The following is a 17,906-nucleotide window of genomic DNA, read 5'->3' as shown; positions in this document are numbered from 1 at the left end:
AGGCAGTCCTTGTACCTTTTCTTTGGTGCACCTCTGTCACGGTGGCCAGTGGAGAGCTCGCCATATAATACGATCTTGGGAAGGCGATGGTCCTCCATTCTGGAGATGTGACCCATCCAGCGCAGCTGGATCTTCAGCAGCGTGGACTCGATGCTGTCGACCTCTGCCATCTCGAGTACCTCGACGTTAGGGGTGTGAGCGCTCCAATGGATGTTGAGGATGGAGCGGAGACAACGCTGGTGGAAGCGTTCTAGGAGCCGTAGGTGGTGCCGGTAGAGGACTCATGATTCGGAGCCGAACAGGAGTGTGGGTATGACAACGGCTCTGTATACGCTTATCTTCGTGAGGTTTTTCAGTTGGTTGTTTTTCCAGACTCTTTTGTGTAGTCTTCCAAAGGCGCTATTTGCCTTGGCGAGTCTGTTGTCTATCTCATTGTCGATCCTTGCATCTGATGAAATGGTGCAGCCGAGATAGGTAAACTGGTTGACCGTTTTGAGTTTTGTGTGCCCGATGGAGATGTGGGGGGGCTGGTAGTCATGGTGGGGAGCTGGCTGATGGAGGACCTCAGTTTTCTTCAGGCTGACTTCCAGGCCAAACATTTTGGCAGTTTCCGCAAAGCAGGACGTCAAGCGCTGAAGAGCTGGCTCTGAATGGGCAACTAAAGCGGCATCATCTGCAAAGAGTAGTTCACGGACAAGTTTCTCTTGTGTCTTGGTGTGAGCTTGCAGGCGCCTCAGATTGAAGAGACTGCCATCCGTGCGGTACCGGATGTAAACAGCGTCTTCATTGTTGGGGTCTTTCATGGCTTGGTTCAGCATCATGCTGAAGAAGATTGAAAAGAGGGTTGGTGCGAGAACACAGCCTTGCTTCACGCCATTGTTAATGGAGAAGGGTTCCATTAACAACTAACCCCAACTAACCCCAACTACGCTCATGTTAAATACCCAGACGGGAGTACTGACACTGTACCCCTAAGAGATCTTGCCTCGCCTGGTTCGCCCCTTCCTCGCACCCCTACTCAGAAGGAGCCTGAGAGGTTGGACTCATCCCCCCCTCCCCTCCAGACTGTGACCCCTAGTAAGCTTTCGGATGAAAGCTTGTTGAGGCTCCACTGCCTCATGCTGGCGATTCTGGAGCGGGTTCAGAAGCCAGTCCTTCCCACGCTACAGACCCAGGACCTGTACCAGTTCCCAAGGTTGCAAAGGAGCCACCTGTTTTGAGACGAAGGACCTGAATTCGTAAATAACCTGATAGGCTGACATATTCATAGAACATCTCATTATATTTCGATTGCTTGCTAGATACTGGCGTATTTTGGCTTTTAGAGTATCTCAAGGCCAAACATGTTATCCATGTATCGCTTGCTTCAGTCTTTCCAAGCAGCTGTCCTTTTGATTTTAACTATTCTTCTGCCGGGGGAAGACTGTGGTGAATGTCTGCCAAGCTGCCTGTCTCTCCCCTCTGGTGAGCCTTGCTGTACTAACATTGGCTGTGCATTATCTCTACTGTTAAGGACACTCCCCTTGGATAAAACTGTATATGCATCTATTGTCTTTCATTATTGTACCATGAGTTTCTGCTAATAAAAGCCATGATTATTGTTTGACCACATCGTCTTTGTCTACTTCATCAACTGGCCCTTCAATAGTTATCACTGTTAATGTGAAGACTGGAAGTTCAGTGGATGCACTGAACTATGAGGAAGTAACAGTGAAGGGAACAAAGTGGATTTCTCTAAATAGTTTACATAGACATTCATCCCAATATTTTTTTTCTGCAACGATCCCATGATTTCAAGAAGACCTCAAGATAGTATCAGTGCTGTACTTATAATTAAACACAAACTATAGTTAGACATTATTATCCTAGTTATCGCATTGTGAAGGGAGATTTTCTTCTGGATTTTTAATGTCTTTCCTGGAACAACTGATAGGTGAATGCTATTTAAAGGATAGATACAACTGTTAAAAAGTATCGGTTTATACATTTTGAAATTATTATAGTTTTCTCTTTAGCTTCTGCCTCCATTTATTTTTTGCTTATTCTCCGTCCTCAGCTCAGTATGACGCTTTAATTTAATTGTGGGCAATTTGTCTAACTGTTGGCCCTGATCATAATGAAGCAATTTTCACCTTTAGTCTCAACTCCAGAATTCAGATTTATTAATGAAATTCAGCACTTTAAAACTGTTGAGACATTTCCAATGAAGAGTGTCAGGGATGGCACAGTTCGCGTGGCCGTTAGTGCGATTCCATTACAACACCGGTGACGTAGGTTTGCATACGGTGCTGACCGTATGCTCTCCCTGTGTCTGTGTGGGTTTCCTCCTGGAACTCTGGTTTACTCCTACCCTTCAAAGTGTACAGGGGTTGGAGGCTAATTGGGGTATTTGGATGGCACGTGCTTGTGGGCCTGTTACCGTGCTGTTGTCACACTGAAGGTCAAATAAATGCCAAGATAGATTAGAATATCCGGATTTTGAAATTAAGTAATTAGCAATGATTTAAAAAGTAACTACAGTCTAGTGGAGATCAGGACATGTTCATAAAATGGCCTATTTACAGTCTGTCTCTCTAATGAGCTGCGACCTGCTTGAGACTCAGTACTATGGGAAATCCAAGAGTATCTTGAGAACAAAATGCCGACTATGAAGTAATAATTCATGGCTTAAGATGTGCTTCGTTCATTTTGCCACTAAACTATGTCTTGCTTTTATATTTTTACTTTTTCATATTTATTGATCCAAGAGGATCAATGTCAAAAATCTCAAGGAGCCCAAAAAACCCTTTTTTTCATTCAGCACCTCACACAACCTGATGTAAGATGTTTTGATGTAAGAAAAATAGAAGGTTGTGGGTGTGAGGTAGAGAAAATTACATTGTTGCAGAGTAGATTTACATGGGTCAGCACAACATTGTGGTCTGAAGGGTCTGCACATGTTCTATGTTCTACCCTAATGACTCCTAAGCATCAGGGGTTGCAGGATGTCCACTTCTGCCAGATGCCCATCATAATTAGCACCTTTTGAAGAAATTCTGGGATTCCCCAAGAAAACATTGTGACTGATTAGATGAGATTAACCTGGAGGTACTTGAACTAAGTTGTAATAAACACAAAGCCTTCACGGAACAGAATTATCATCACATCTCAAGGGCAAAGGCAGAATTACAGACAACTGGTCCAATTTAAAAAAAAACTCTGGACCCAAAGCAAAGTGGAATCTTAATACATCTTTGAAGATTTATTCATGGTTGAAATATTTTACACCAAAGTTAAAACCTCCATGAACACACTAACTTCTACAAGATATTTAGATTAATGATTATTATACTTGACTAAAGTGAAGGAATTAAAATTAATTTTGCTGGGATATAATGCTAATATACTATATTTTTTCTCTATTGGAAAGAAAATCAAACGTGACAAATTGTAATTTTAAAATGTTAAGTGAGTTTATATTGAAATGCAAACCTCTTTTGACCCCTTTACTTATTTTAGAAATTGTCATGTTGTTTATCTAACATCTAGTACTTACATCCCTAACGTCGAAGTACTCGAGATGGCAGAGGTCGACAGCATCGAGTCCACGCTGCTGAAGATCCAGCTGCGCTGGATGGGTCACGTCTCCAGAATGGAGGACCATCGCCTTCCCAAGATCGTGTTATATGGCGAGCTCTCCACTGGCCACCGTGACAGAGGTGCACCAAAGAAAAGGTACAAGGACTGCCTAAAGAAATCTCTTGGTGCCTGCCACATTGACCACCGCCAGTGGGCTGATCTCGCCTCAAACCGTGCATCTTGGCGCCTCACAGTTTGGCGGGCAGCAACCTCCTTTGAAGAAGACCGCAGAGCCTACCTCACTGACAAAAGGCAAAGGAGCAAAAACCCAACACCCATCCCCAACCAACCAATTTTCCCTTGCAACCGCTGCAATCGTGTCTGCCTGTCCTGCATCGGACTTGTCAGCCACAAACGAGTCTGCAGCTGACGTGGACTTTTTACCCCCTCCATAAATCTTCGTCCGCGAAGCCAAGCCAAAGAAAAGTACTTATTACACTGAAGTTTCCAATAACTAAATTTAGTAAAATTAAAGTAATTAAAGTCACTCGTGGTTAGAAAATCATTCCCTACTCACCCTTCTCCCTGGTAATACTTAGGAAATGAAATAGACTTCTTCATGAAGAGTTTCCATAATACTTTATAATAAACTAGGTGTTATATATGACCTCAGTCTGAGCTTAGAACATCATATCCATTGCCATCTCTAACACTGTAACACTGTGTTCCAACTGCATTGCTTTTGCTTTCTTGAGACTTGACTATTCAAACAGACAGCTGGCGGGATTCCGAAGAAAATCAGAAGTCATCCAAATCTCCTCTGTCTGCCTTGGGGTGTTTTTGTTAAATTCAAATATGCTACATAAATGGAAGTTATCATTACTAATAAATTGTCAGTAAACATTGGATTAAGATGTACCGATGCCTATTGCTTTAAAGTTTTGAAGTTTTCTCGAATCCTAGCAGTTTGCGGAGAAGTATTTGCTAAAAACCAGGAGGTTCAATTGATGCACAGCATTAAAAAAGTAGAAACCTTTGTGTGAAAACATACGCTGACTTTTCAGGATAAAGCAGGAAGGGCCCAATGATTATCAGAGTGCCTGGGTTCACCATTTGGCTAGTAGAGCCAATCGAGTGGTCAAAAGAGTAGAAATGGCTGCTGTCTGAGAATGGAAATGGGTACCCCAAAGTTCATTCTATTGAAGCTGGTGGTTTGAAATTTTGAAGGAAGACTACCACACATTAACACTACTCTGTAGTGTTTATTTACCTGAATTTTCAGGTAAATATTCTGTACAGTTAATAAATGGCCTTGGATGTACATTCAGTGTAACGGTTAGCACAATGCTATACAGTTTCAGCAAATCAGGTTTGAATCCAATGTTGTTTGTAAGAAGTTTGTATGCTCTTTCTATGTCTACAACTCTGCGTGGGTTTTCTCTGGGTGCTCCGGTTTCTACCCACTCTTCAAAATGTATGGGGATTGTAGATTAATTGGAGTCGTTAGAGGCAGGATTGGGCTGGAAGGCCCTGTAACTGTGCTCTTGATCTAAATTTTAAAAATGATATGCTCAATATATAATGTATTTATCCATTTAAAATATTTGTGGTTTATTAAAATATTTTAACTAGCTTTTATTTTACTTTTGTGAAATAAAGTTAGGTATTCAATCTCACCGTTTATAAAGTTTAACCATTTTTTTGAGAATTATATAAGATGATGTATAAATGATAGGTTGCAGCGAAGTATTCTATACTGAGCTACTATAGATGTCAGGGTACACATGGAATCTCTGTACATGTTGTTGAGTTGATGCATGCTGAGCTTATATACATCACTGCTTCTGTCACATGGAAGGAAATGACATCATCAGTGATGTCATCGGTCCACGTTGGATGCAGGTCAATTTCCCACGTTTTCCACAGCACGTCTATCACCTTGAGAGCCACAACATGACGCCTCCCCAAGAAATGGCAATCCCGCTGCAGACCCCCAAAGTCTGTATATTTTTTTTTGTTTGGGCAGCCTTCCTCTATGCCAAGGTGCCTGAATCACGACTGATCCATCCAGATCCAGGTAGGCAAGTTTGAAGTGATCAATTGCAAAAGCTTCCTCTTTACCTCCGATGTCCAAAATGTACATTGAACCTTTGCATCTTAGTACTTCGAAGGGACCCTCATACAAACACTGGAAATGGTACTCGATGTGCTCCTTTCTGTCTGAAAACAAGTTCTGGGATATTTAAGGCCAGGTCTGATCATGTTGAGATGTCAGTATGGGCACTAAAGAACCAAGTTTCTTGTGGAGCTTGCTTAGGACTGCTGCGAGTCTCTCCATCCATCCTTGTGAGTCTGATATAAATTCTCCTGGAACCATCAGGGTGCTCTGTAGACCAGTTCTGCCAATGAGGCACCTATATCGTCCTTAAGTGCTGTTTGTATGCCCGAGTACTCACAGCAATTCGTCAACGCAGTTAGATTCCTGTAGATGCGCCATAAGGGCTGATTTCAAATGCCTGTGGAACCTTTCTACTGGTCAATTGGATTGTGGGTGCCATACAGTTGTGTGGTGCAACTTGGTGCCAAGCAGGCTGGCCATTATTGTCCACAGGCTTGATGTGAATTGGGCACCCCTGTCAGATGTGATGTGTGCTGGCAGACCAAAATATATTATCCACGTTTGGAAATGAGGGCCCTGGCACAGGTGTCGGTAGTCATGTCTGCCAGTGGAGCCGCCTCTGGCCTCCATGTTGCCCAATCCACTGTAGCAAGAAAAAACGAGAACCACGTGACAGCAGCGAGGGGCCTACAATGGCGACATGAACTTAGTATCGCCAAACTGAAGCAGGATCCTACACATCCCAAAGGTCTGGACATTACTGCAGTTTGCAGCTTCAATGATGGCCCAGGTTTTCTGTTACTTGTGTCATGCCCTGAAGGGGGGGAAAGCATGCTGATCTCAGCCACTGTATCCACCAAGAAATGCCAGCCAGAATGTTTATCCCAGACATATAAAAGGCTGTCTTGATGGCCAGCTGCCACAGCATTTGGCAATGGCTGGCTCCTGCATTTCCCTGAAATGCACAGGGAGGTCAGCAGTGGCAAGATTATGCGCCCCATGATTGATGGTAGAAACACCAATAGGTGCCATCTTCGTCCCGTTGTCTCCTGGTCGACTGGTGGTCTGTCAATGGATTTGATCGACCCGGCTGCTGATCTAATGTTGGCGTTGCACAGTCCTGCTGCTGTGAGCAGGATATGGTGACCTGTCCTATGAGATGTCACACTTTCTTGCTTAGCCCACCATAGAATGTTAACATGGGCCATGACTCTCTGTGGGTGGCTGAAATCCTCATCAGCCAGCAGCATGTGGATATTTTCTGGCAACTGCTCCAAGAAAGTCTGCTCAAACATGAGGCAGGGCCTATACCCCGCTAGTGTCAACATTTCATTCAAGAGCACAGAAGGGGTCCTGTTTCCCAAACTATCCAAGTGAAATAAACTGGCCTCTCACTCATTTTGTGAGAGGCTAAAGGTATGCATGAGCAGACTCTTGAGTGCCATATAGTTGCCCTCCTCTGGAGGTTGTTGCAGAAAATCAGAAATTCAGCATGCTGTCTCTTGATCCAAGGCACTTATTACATAGCAGTACCACATGGAATCAGATGTCATCTGCTTCAACTGAAATTGGGTTTCTGCTTGGTCAAACCATACACATGGTTGTGAAGTCCAAAACATTGGCAGTTTCAGAGCCACAGCATGCCTCAAAAAAATTTTAAAAAATCATGTCAGGGTCTAAATATCATTTGAACCATCAGGGTCACCAATGTAGCAAAGTATTCTATACTGAGCTAATATAGACATCAATATAAACATTATAGCATCTTGGCAGGAAGTGACATCATTAGTGATGTCATCAGACCAGATTAAAACCTTGTGTTGGATACAGGTCAGTTTTTCCACAGTATGACCATCATTTTGGGAGCTGGTTCACTTTCACGTATATGGGTTGCCACAATGTGACTCATATTCTGTATTGCACTATATAAAAGCTATTAATATCAAAACAAAGTATACATGTAATATTTTTCTCTTATCAAATTAATAAAATGTTTTAAAAAGAAAAATCAATGTTTAACCATTTAATCTCCACATGGTTGTGTATGATTAGCTCCAAATGCTAATTAGTGAACACGTGCAACCTCTACTTTGGTCGTAACCAGAGGCCACCCCTGCTTACCAACCAAATCACTTCATGTTTTCAGACATGAGACTCTCCTTTGTTTGTCCATTGTTTGACTCCCTTTTACTGCTCGAGTATTTGTGGGCATGAGTCTCAGCCAAGAAACCCCACATCCAATTCTGATTTACTACCTTTGGATAGAATGATTGCATTTGAAATGACATCTCTATCAAGTAGACATCAAAGTGATGTGTAGTTGTTAACTGTATCTAATGCAGCTTTTTGTTTCAACCCTTTCAGAGTTCATTATTGGCATTCAGAATTGATTCATCCCTTTGCTACAGTACATAGTTCTGATGAATGGTTGCAGACCTGAAATGTTGGATATTTCTCTTTAGAGAGTTGCTGTCTGACCTGCTAAGTGTGCCCAGCATCTTCTGTTTTAATTTCAATTTTATATTTTGAATTTTGCATTTTTATTAATCACATATTAAAGATGTCCCCTCGTAAATGAATCTCAAAAAACATTGCAATTAGGAAATTTAATGGTATTTTATTGCTGCTGGAAAATAAACTTGCTAATCAATTTAATCAGATTTTTAAACACAAGACATTTGAAAAAAAATGATTTCAATGAAGAGTTTGAATACTTGCCATGGAAGAAGTTAGCTTTCAATTCTGAGTGCTCAACATTCTGGACACAAACCATTTTAAAGCCATCACTGCAGCAGTCAGCTTTTCTTTTGTTGGTGACAGCTACAAGTCTATCTGTATATTACTTCTGAAAACAGCAACATCATTCTGCTGCTTTGAAGTGTGTGCATGCGAGAGGAAAGGAGTGAGAGCCTATCTGTGTACGTGAGAATGATTGTGTGCTTATCGATGTGTACAAGAGAAAAATGAGCATATTTATGTGTGAGAAAAAGCATGAGAGCATATTTTTCTCTACGATTAAAAAAAAAGTGCACGTGTGCTGGCATCCTCATTTCACTACATGTGATCTCCTTCTGTGTGGATGGATGCAATCCATATTTTCACATCCAAAAGCTTGAATATAACACAAGGGAGATATGCATTCCTTAATTCATCTGTGATATGTGGATATTGCAGTCACATTTAGCAATTATGGCCCCATTCCTATTGTCCTGGAGAGGTTTGTGGTGAGCTTCCTTCATAATAACTTGGGCTTTAAATGGTGCAGATCGTTGTCTCTTGTAACGACAAACTCTTAACGTGGGAAAAATGTAGCTTATAGATTTTAAATCACATTGGTGTTTATTGACAATGAATGGATTTGTGTAGAAAAAAATTTAAGTGAGTTGGCAAGAAGCGACAAGAAAAATGAAGAAAAACTTGTAGCTTACATGGTTAGCTGTTGATAGAACACACCGACTGAACTTGTGGAAGCAGATTCAAAAGAGAATTGCATTTTAATATAAAATAGGAACATGAGAACGAGATGTAAGAGTTGGCCATCTGGCCCGTTGAGCCTTTTCCTTGACAATAAAATCATGACTGACCTGGCTGTGGACTCAGCTCCACCGACCGTCCCTTTCCCCATCTCTTTAATTTGACTACTATGCAAGAACCTATCTTTGTTTTAAATATATTAATTAGGCAGCCTCTGCAGCTTCAAAGAGCAGAGAATTCTACAGATTCATTATTCTGGGAAAAGCAGTTCCTCTTCTCTGCCATCCTAGTTCTTGAGCCTATGTCCCCTTGTTCTAGTCTCACTGAGCAGTAGAAACCACTTTCCTGCCTCTATCTTCTCTATCTTTTCCATAATTTTATGTTTCTTTGAGATTCTCCTCTCATTATTCTGAATTCTAGCAAGTATAGTCTCAGGCAACCCAGTCTCTCCTTGACTGACCCTCTTGTCTTTGGAATCATCTTGGTGAACCTCCTCCCCAGCACATCCAAAACCCTTCTCCAGAAAAGAGACCAGAACTACATGCAGTTCCCCAAGCGCAGACAGACCCTCCCTGTTCTTAAATTCAATCCTTCTAGCAATAGAAATAAAAATTTCAATTGCCTTGATTATCTGTTGCACCTGCAAGCCAACTTTTCACTATCATGCTTGAGTACCCATAAGTCTCTCTGCACAACAGCATGTTGCAATATTTCACCATTTGTTAAATTCATGGAAAATGCAGAAAAATATGCAATGCTGTCAATTATGTTATTTGCAGATTAATATCACTGCACTTTCCTCACAGTCTCTGGAGACATGGAGTGTTCATGTGAACCATGTGCATGCAACAATTGCTGCAGTATATGGAAATGCTATGCATATGCAAACTCCCAAATGCCTGTAATCCGATTTCTTATTGTACCTGAACACAAAGAATTGATCGATGTGATGGAATTTTAATGAGTTGTTCTGGACTATTTTGAATTGAGTTGGAACATGCACATCTCATTATCAAATCTTAGCTTTTTATTTTAGTTTTAAGAGAAACAAATGCACACAGGAATGTGTCTTTGTGCCTGTAGATCATTATTTTCCGATTCTTGGCAATTGTTTCTTACTGTAATGAAAAATGGATGTGGAGCTTCTATTTGGCATTTAAGTCATTTCAACCAAATTGTTTGGAAGCGTATATTTGGCTTTGGATAGCTATTGCTAGCATCCACTAATGACATCCACCTCTCTTCCATGATTTTAATGGTGAGACTGAGCAAAATCTTAATTTAAGATTCCTTTATTTTCATGCAATAAAACAGGTGTACATGAAATGTGCTTTAGTCTGCCGTGAGGTAGAAATTGCTGGGTGCCTCTTACCGTCAGAGAAATGGAAGCAGAAGAGTGTTTCCTCTGGAGACATTGCATGTCCATGGATGTTCCTCCAGCACTTCCGCAGCCTCTGTAGCCACACAGACTCCAGTCCAAACCATCGGCAACCTGAGCTCCAGATCCAAACCTCTGACACAATCAGGATGTCTTCAGTGCCTTTGGCACCCTCTTGCATCCCGGTTCTGCTATCTGGTATGCCTTCAGTCAGTCGCGAGCCAGTCTTCAGCAGTCTATTGCCTGATGTGGGTCCTTTGACCGCAGTCACCAGCATGTTGCATGGGTCTCTTGCCTCGAGTCGCCAACACCCGTCCACGTGTGTCTTCAGCCACAAAGCCCCTCACTGGTCTGCTGCTGTGCCCACCATTCTGTGGGTCATCTCAGCTTCTCCCTCTCAAACAGGGGGTGGGCTCCCTGTTTTCTGGCACCCTGCGCCAGTCCTCTGCTCCCGGGAGTCTCAAGGCTGCCGCCAATCTTAGGTGCAGCCATCTTGGGCCCAAACTTTGGGTCGCAGGATTTTAAAATAAACCACTATTGGCTCCTTTAACAGGCACTTTAATGCCTCTACAGATCCATCAATAGTTTTGGACTGAGCAGTAGAACACAGAGGAGTGCTGTGTCTCCTCGCTCTCCGTGGGTCTACACCAGCAGACTCACTTCTGTTACAGCAGCTCTGGCAATACTGTCATTTTTCTTTATGCACAATTAAAGCACAAGAGGAAGTCATTTAGCGGGTCAAATCTGCACCTTGGTTGGGGGGGAACCTTGTCAGTGCAATTGATCTCCCTTCCCCCGTGACCTTGCACCTTATTTTCCTTCTAAAGCATATCTTTTCTTTTGTGAGACCCGATTGACTGTTTCATAGCTTTGCAGACAGAGCTGTTTGAATCACAACCAATCCCTTGATTAAACACCAGCTTTTTGTCACTCCCCCAGTGTATTTCTTTCTCCATCACTTCAAAGATGAGTCCTTGGTATTTGAAGCATCCACTGAATAGGGACATCTTCTCTCTGTTTACCTTATCTCAATTCATTATGGCCTGTGTCTGTCAATTGTATCCCCTTTTGTTCTTCTTTGCCCCAAGGATAACTCCAGCTTTCTCAATCTAACCTATGAACTGATATCCTTCAGTCCATCACTTCTGAATATGAATGGGGATGCCAACTCTCTTCTGCTGGGAACTCTCTCTTCCCTTTGAATCAGCACTTGTACTTGCTGCACTTCTCTGTCTGAAGAAGAGCATTTTCTGGTCGGCACACATTTTTCTAGTCAACGCTGAGTCCCACTATAAAAGCAAATTATGCTGTTGTGTATTTTTGTTTTTCAAATTAATTTTATATTGGGCATCTTGGGATATTTGTGAAACATTCAAAAATGAAGTTCTTTATTGTAAGTTAAGCATCCATAGTATTCACCACAAAAAAAAGACAATTACAGGCCTCCCTCACCTGGACTGATTTTCATTTTTTGTTTTATTTATGAGAAATTGTGATGTTCAGATCAGACTTAAATCAAAAATGCTTGGGAAAAGGATTTAAATTTGACTATATCTGATGTGGATTGGTTAATAGCACTTTGTCATGTACTTGACATTGTCTATTACAATTCAAAGTGGTACATAGAGTACATTTGTCTAAGGCTAAATTGTCTTGTTTTCATCCTGATATGACTCCCTGGTGTGTCAGTGTAAGAAAGGAGAAGCATCGTTAATTTATATGTTTTTGGACTTGTCTTCATCAAGAAAAATACTGGAGAGAGGTTTTCCATACTCAAAAAAACTTTTCATTGTAGATTTAACACCAAATCATTTGGTGGCCCTCATCGGCATGGGAGGGAATGGTTTTTCTTTATCTCTGGTTCAGAGTCGCACCATTTCTTTTTCCTCTCTTTTGGCGGGGTACGTGATTTTACTTAAATGGAGGGATGCTGCCCCACCTACTCATGATCAGTGGTTGCATGGCATGTCCTGTTTGAATATGGCAAATATTTGTAATTCAATTAATATTACAGCAGATAAAAGATTCCATAAGTTATGGGGGTAATTTATGACTCACTCTTACTTTATAATTTTAGTCCATTGTAATTGTCTGACTTGTTTCTTTTCCATGTTCCTTATTTTTTTTAACCTTTGTTTTTCTTTTAATACCAGTCATATATAGCATCTGGCAACATGGTTTGAGTTTTTCTTCTACTATTTACTATATTCTTCTTTGCTTCTTTTTTGTATTATTAGATTTTTTTTCTAAAAAAGTATATACTATTTAGAATATGAATTATGAAATTATCTACAATTTATATATGTTAGTGATGTATGGAATATCTTATTTAGATAAACTAAATGTCTATTCTATCTTTTTGAATTGTACCCTTTTTGTTTGTACAAGTTCTTCAGTAAAATTAATAAAAATATTAAAAAAATAAAATGAATTATTTCTTGTAATAACTACGATAATCTGAAGCCAATAACCTTCCCTTTGGCTCCATCTCCACCAGTAACATCTGATCGGAGAGTCCGTTCTCTACAGTGCAGTTGGATTTTTGTCACACAGAGTACACTTGCAAATTTTAAATTGGCAAACTGCGTGGGAAAGTTACCTTTTTGAATAAACTGTGCATAGGAATATCTGATGCCATGTTTCCCTGTTCTTCTCCCCACCGAAAAATAATTTTACAAGCAATCTTCTTTCTCGAAGACTTGGCAGCTCTGGGGAAACAGATTCCGCAGAAACCGTTAACGTGGCCATCTGTGCATCAAGAATACTGAATCTTGCATGCCAAAGTTCAGCAAGCCACCTGCATTTTTATTTTCTTGGCAATGAATATGCTAATAATATTTTAGACTATGATATATGAGATTAATTTACTCAATAATCTTTGTGGATTTTATTTTGTTACTGGCACAGTGGAAGTACATTTAAAACATGTTTTGCATATGTGTGCTTTGAGGATGTGATGAGGTAGAAATTTGTTCTTGGTTTTCTGTGCTGAGCAGGCAGTATAGCAGAGACTGCAAGTTGCACTGAACTGGAGTTCCACTAGAGGAACTGGGATTGTGGAATTACAAAAGCAGGATATGAAGTCCAACTTCCTCAATTGAGGACAAACTGGCATTAAGAAGTTTGTCATTGGTGGCTCTTGCGACAGAGATTAAAGATGATCAGTGCTTGCTTTAAATAGTTTTACCCAATTGAAATCGGTGGAACATAATGACAGGATGAAAAATTGAAATTACGGACACATAATCCCATGCTCTCTGTAAGGAGCTTGTATGCTCTCCCTGTGTCTGCTTAGGTTTTCCCCTGGCACTCCAGTTTCCTCCCGCCATTCGCAACATACCTGGGGTATAGGTTAATTGGGTGTAAATTGGGCGGCATGGATGGACTTGTGGGCTGAAATGGACTGTATGTCTTAAATTTAAATTTAATTTATGATTTTGTGGTTTAACTTTTGAATCTCTTGATTATGTTGGTACCTTACAATTGCACAAGTGTTTATTGACCTCTGCCCAAACCTTTCAACCCTGTCCACACTATACTGGCAATCTCACCCCCACTCCCCGCACTCTCAGTCTTGACAAAAACTTTTGACCTTGCTTTTTGTTTCTCTAATGCTGCTCAACCTGCTGAGTTCCTTCAGCAGGTTGTTATTTTTATATTCTGATTTGGTTTGCTCTAGACTACATCGCAGCCTTGAGGCAAAACAATATACTTTGGAGAGTAATGCTGCCAAGTTCTTGAGTAAAACTAACACCATTGATGATTATAGTGAAACCTGTCCAGCAATTGGAGCCAGGTCGAGCAGAAGAGAAAACACAGTCTGCTGAAAGAACACAATGGGCTGAATAACATCAATAGCACAAAATTAATAGTTGATGTTTTGGGCCAGAACCCTTTTCAAGACCCATCAGAAGGGAAAATGATCTGAGTGCATGTGCAGATTGCCTGATGAGTCCCAGTCGAGCTTCCACCATTCTAATGGATAGTTGCCATCGAGGTTCAGGCAGTTCTTGGGAATGTGTGTCAGTTCCTCCTGTGCACACGTTTTTAATCTCTTATTGTCAACATTTTCAGTCATCCTGACCTTCTCACCTTCTCTCTGCATATTACCAAACTCAATATTAATCTCTGTGAGTAGAAGATAATGTTTACTTCGATGCTAAATATCCTAGGAGAGCAGAAATTTTTTTTTGCCTCGGATTTTTTTTAAAATCAAGCATGTGTTTAAAGGTTGTACAACTTGAGAATATAATTGATGTTATATTCCTGAAACATCTGTGCATTGAATCTGTGAATTCAAATTTTGTCATAAAACAGGATTTTATGTCCTTTCCCTCTACTTAACCCTTGGGTTAAACATTCTTTTCTCATTATCTATATGTATCCAATTGTTTGGGTATTAAGATGTGTTGAGTCTTACAAACTGATGTGTAGCATATGTCCCATTGACTCTGCCAGTGGATTAGCCTTGGATGCATTTTGTGTATAAAATGTGATTTGTTCATTTGACAGATTCACTGTGCTTGAAGTAAAGTATCAAGCTTGCCTACCAATCGTACTTGTTTCTCCTTGGTCCAAAAGTGGGTTCATATGCTGTTCAAAAATATGAGCACTCAGATCCTTAGGAGCCATGTTCTATTTAAAGTAAAACAGATGAGTCCTGATTAATATTTGTCCATCAACAAAGATCACTGAAATTGTTGAGGTTCCTATTGTGTGTGAGATCTTCCTATACACTGGATTTCTGCTGCATTTTCAGAGCGTACAAACTCCTTACAGAGAGCATGGGATTATGTGTCCGTAATTTCAATTTTTCATCCTGTCATTAGGTTCCACTGATTTCAATGGAGTCAAACTATTTAAAGCAAGAAATGATCGTTGAAATTGACATGAGTTGAAAAGGAATGTTGTGAGATCTCAAGTTGCAACACACAGCAAAGAAACAATTTTCATTTTTGTTCTTCAAATAATATTTTGTACTTTTAATGTTACATTAAGTGTTGTGAAGGTAATGGCATAAGATAGTAGCCTTCAGATGGGAAACAGTCAACTATAATTTATAAGACTCAACTATTATTGCTTCCTGTAGCTATAATCTAACTAGTCAAGGAATCAAGACAAGCACTCTGAAGTTTGCTTTGTTAATGAAGAAGTTAAAATAGGACACCATTAATAATTTATGTAACACTCGTAGGCTTAAAATGATGTTTTATGTTCCCAACTGTTTCAAAAAGACATCAATCACCCCGGTGCTCCAGAAGAGCAGAGTGAGCTGCCTCAATGACTATCGCCCAGTCGCACTAACTTCTACTGTGATGAAATGCTTTGAGAGGTTGGTTGTGGCCAGAACTCCAGAATTGGGTACATGAGTAAAGTATAGGATCCACTGCAATACGCTTACTGGCACAATCGCTCCACAGCAGATGCAATATCACTAGCTTTCCACTCACCTCTGGAACACCAAGTCAACAACACCTCATAGATATGGCTGCTCTCCACAGCTCAGCCTTTAACACCATTATTCCTTCAGTGCTGGACAACAAGCTCCAAACCCTGTGCCTCTGCAACTGGTTCCTTAACTTCCTCATCGGAAGACCACAGTCAAGGAGCTTCAAGGATGTGTGCTAATCCCTTTCACAATAAATAACCTTTCCTTCAGAGAATGGATCAAAAGAATAGAAAATTGTTTTTTTTGGGAAATAAATCATTATCTTTTGAACAAATGAAGGACAAATATAATATAACTCACGATACAATGTTGCATACCACCAACTAAAAACCTACTTGAAGGACAAATTGGGAAACAGTTTGAGGTTACCAGAAGGAAGCAATTTTGAATATGTGATTACAGACACAATGATAATTAAAAGATTTATAACAAACATGTACATCAAACTGCAAGAAAAGGAAAACGACAAAACAAACTGTAAACCTAAACAAAAATGGGAACAAGATCTAAGCATAAAGATAAAGAATGAAACATGGGAAAAGCTATGCTCCGGAACTATGAGAAATACAATAAACACGAGGTTACGCATGATACAATATAATTGGTTACACAGGCTATACATCACACCCCAAAAGTTAAATAAATGGGACCCAACAGTATCAGATAGATGTGTTTGCTCTAAGAAGGAAACGGGAACAACAGTACATGCAATTTGGGCATGTGAGAAAGTGAAAAAATTTGGGAAGATCTAAACCAGATATTAAATAAAATCACAAAAAGCAACATACCAAAAAACCCAGAGATCTTCCTTCTAAGTAATATAAGAAATAAAGAATTTGGACTCGATTTGGATGGAGCACAAAAAAGATTTATTATGATAGTCTTAGCTGTAGCAAAAAAATGTATTATGTCAACCTAGAAATCAGAAGACAACTTGAGAATACAACAATGGTACATAGAAATAAATAAATGTATTCCATTAGAAAAAATAACATATAATTTAAGAAATAACATCACAATATTCAAACAAATATGGGAACCATACATGAAACACAATAGAGAAATCCTACCACGGACCTCCACCACCTAAAATGACAGAAGGAGGAGACAACAAAATGAACTGACTCAGTATATAAAAGTAAAAGATAAAAATTTCTTGTTTATTTTTAAGTGATGACATTGTTTAACCGGTTTAATGTATCTTATAGATTGAACTTTGAATAAATGGGAAGGGGGGGAGTGAGGGAGGGAGGGAAGGGAGGGGGGGAAATAGGGGAGAAAATGACACTATATATTCAAGAGAAAAATGTCTGTATGTATTTTGGTCGTTATGGCTTATAGTGTGAAAAATAAAAAAATTTAAAAAAAAATTAAAAATAGGATGTGTGCTTAGCCCACTGCTCTCCTCACTGTCAACACCCATTACTGGGTGGCTCGGCCCAATTCAAAATGCTATCTACAATTGCTGATGACATCATGGTTGTCAACAGAATCACAGACAGCAATGAGGAAGTGTACTGGAGAGATAGATCAGCTAGTTGAATGGTATAACAACAAAAACCTTGCACTCACCGTTAGCAAAATCATGGAGCTGATTGTGGACCTCAGGAGGAAATAAGGAGAACAGGAACCAGTCCTCATTGAGGGGACAGCAGTGGAGAGGGTCAAGAACTTCAAATTCCTGGACGTCATCATCACTGAGAATCTGTTCTCGAGCCTCCATGATGATGCAATCACAAAGAAGGCTTGTCAATTGCTAAACTTAGTAAGATGTTTGAGGAGATTTGGTATGTCACTGAAGACTCTCAAACTTCTATAGGTGTGGAGAGCATTCTGGCTGCTTGTATCACGATATGGTAAGTGTCAATGCTCAGGACAGAAAAATCTCCAGAGGGTTGTTAACGCAGCCTATCACATCACACAAATCT

General features: G+C 40.3%; 1 long non-coding RNA gene across 6 annotated transcripts in view; it reads right to left on the bottom strand.

Annotated features, from left to right (window-relative positions):
* Positions 1-16,145, bottom strand: part of LOC138752378 (uncharacterized) — a 98,264-nt gene extending 82,119 nt beyond the window's left edge. For 5 of the 6 annotated variants that reach the window (XR_011350576.1, XR_011350580.1, XR_011350579.1 and 2 more), the window contains exons 1-3: positions 15,980-16,145; positions 15,080-15,164; positions 13,129-13,237 (exon numbers count right to left, since the gene is read on the bottom strand). This is a non-coding gene — a long non-coding RNA (uncharacterized lncRNA). The remainder of the gene's footprint in view (positions 1-13,128; positions 13,238-15,079; positions 15,165-15,979) is intronic. The other variant, XR_011350577.1, reaches the window with a different exon arrangement.
* Positions 16,146-17,906: the final 1,761 nt, after the last annotated feature.

Source organism: Narcine bancroftii, chromosome 2 (assembly GCF_036971445.1).
Source record: "Narcine bancroftii isolate sNarBan1 chromosome 2, sNarBan1.hap1, whole genome shotgun sequence".
In the NCBI taxonomy this organism is placed as follows: Eukaryota; Metazoa; Chordata; class Chondrichthyes; order Torpediniformes; family Narcinidae; genus Narcine; species Narcine bancroftii.
The sequence above is the reverse complement of the archived record's forward strand: the minus strand, read 5'-3'. Positions and strand labels throughout refer to the sequence as shown.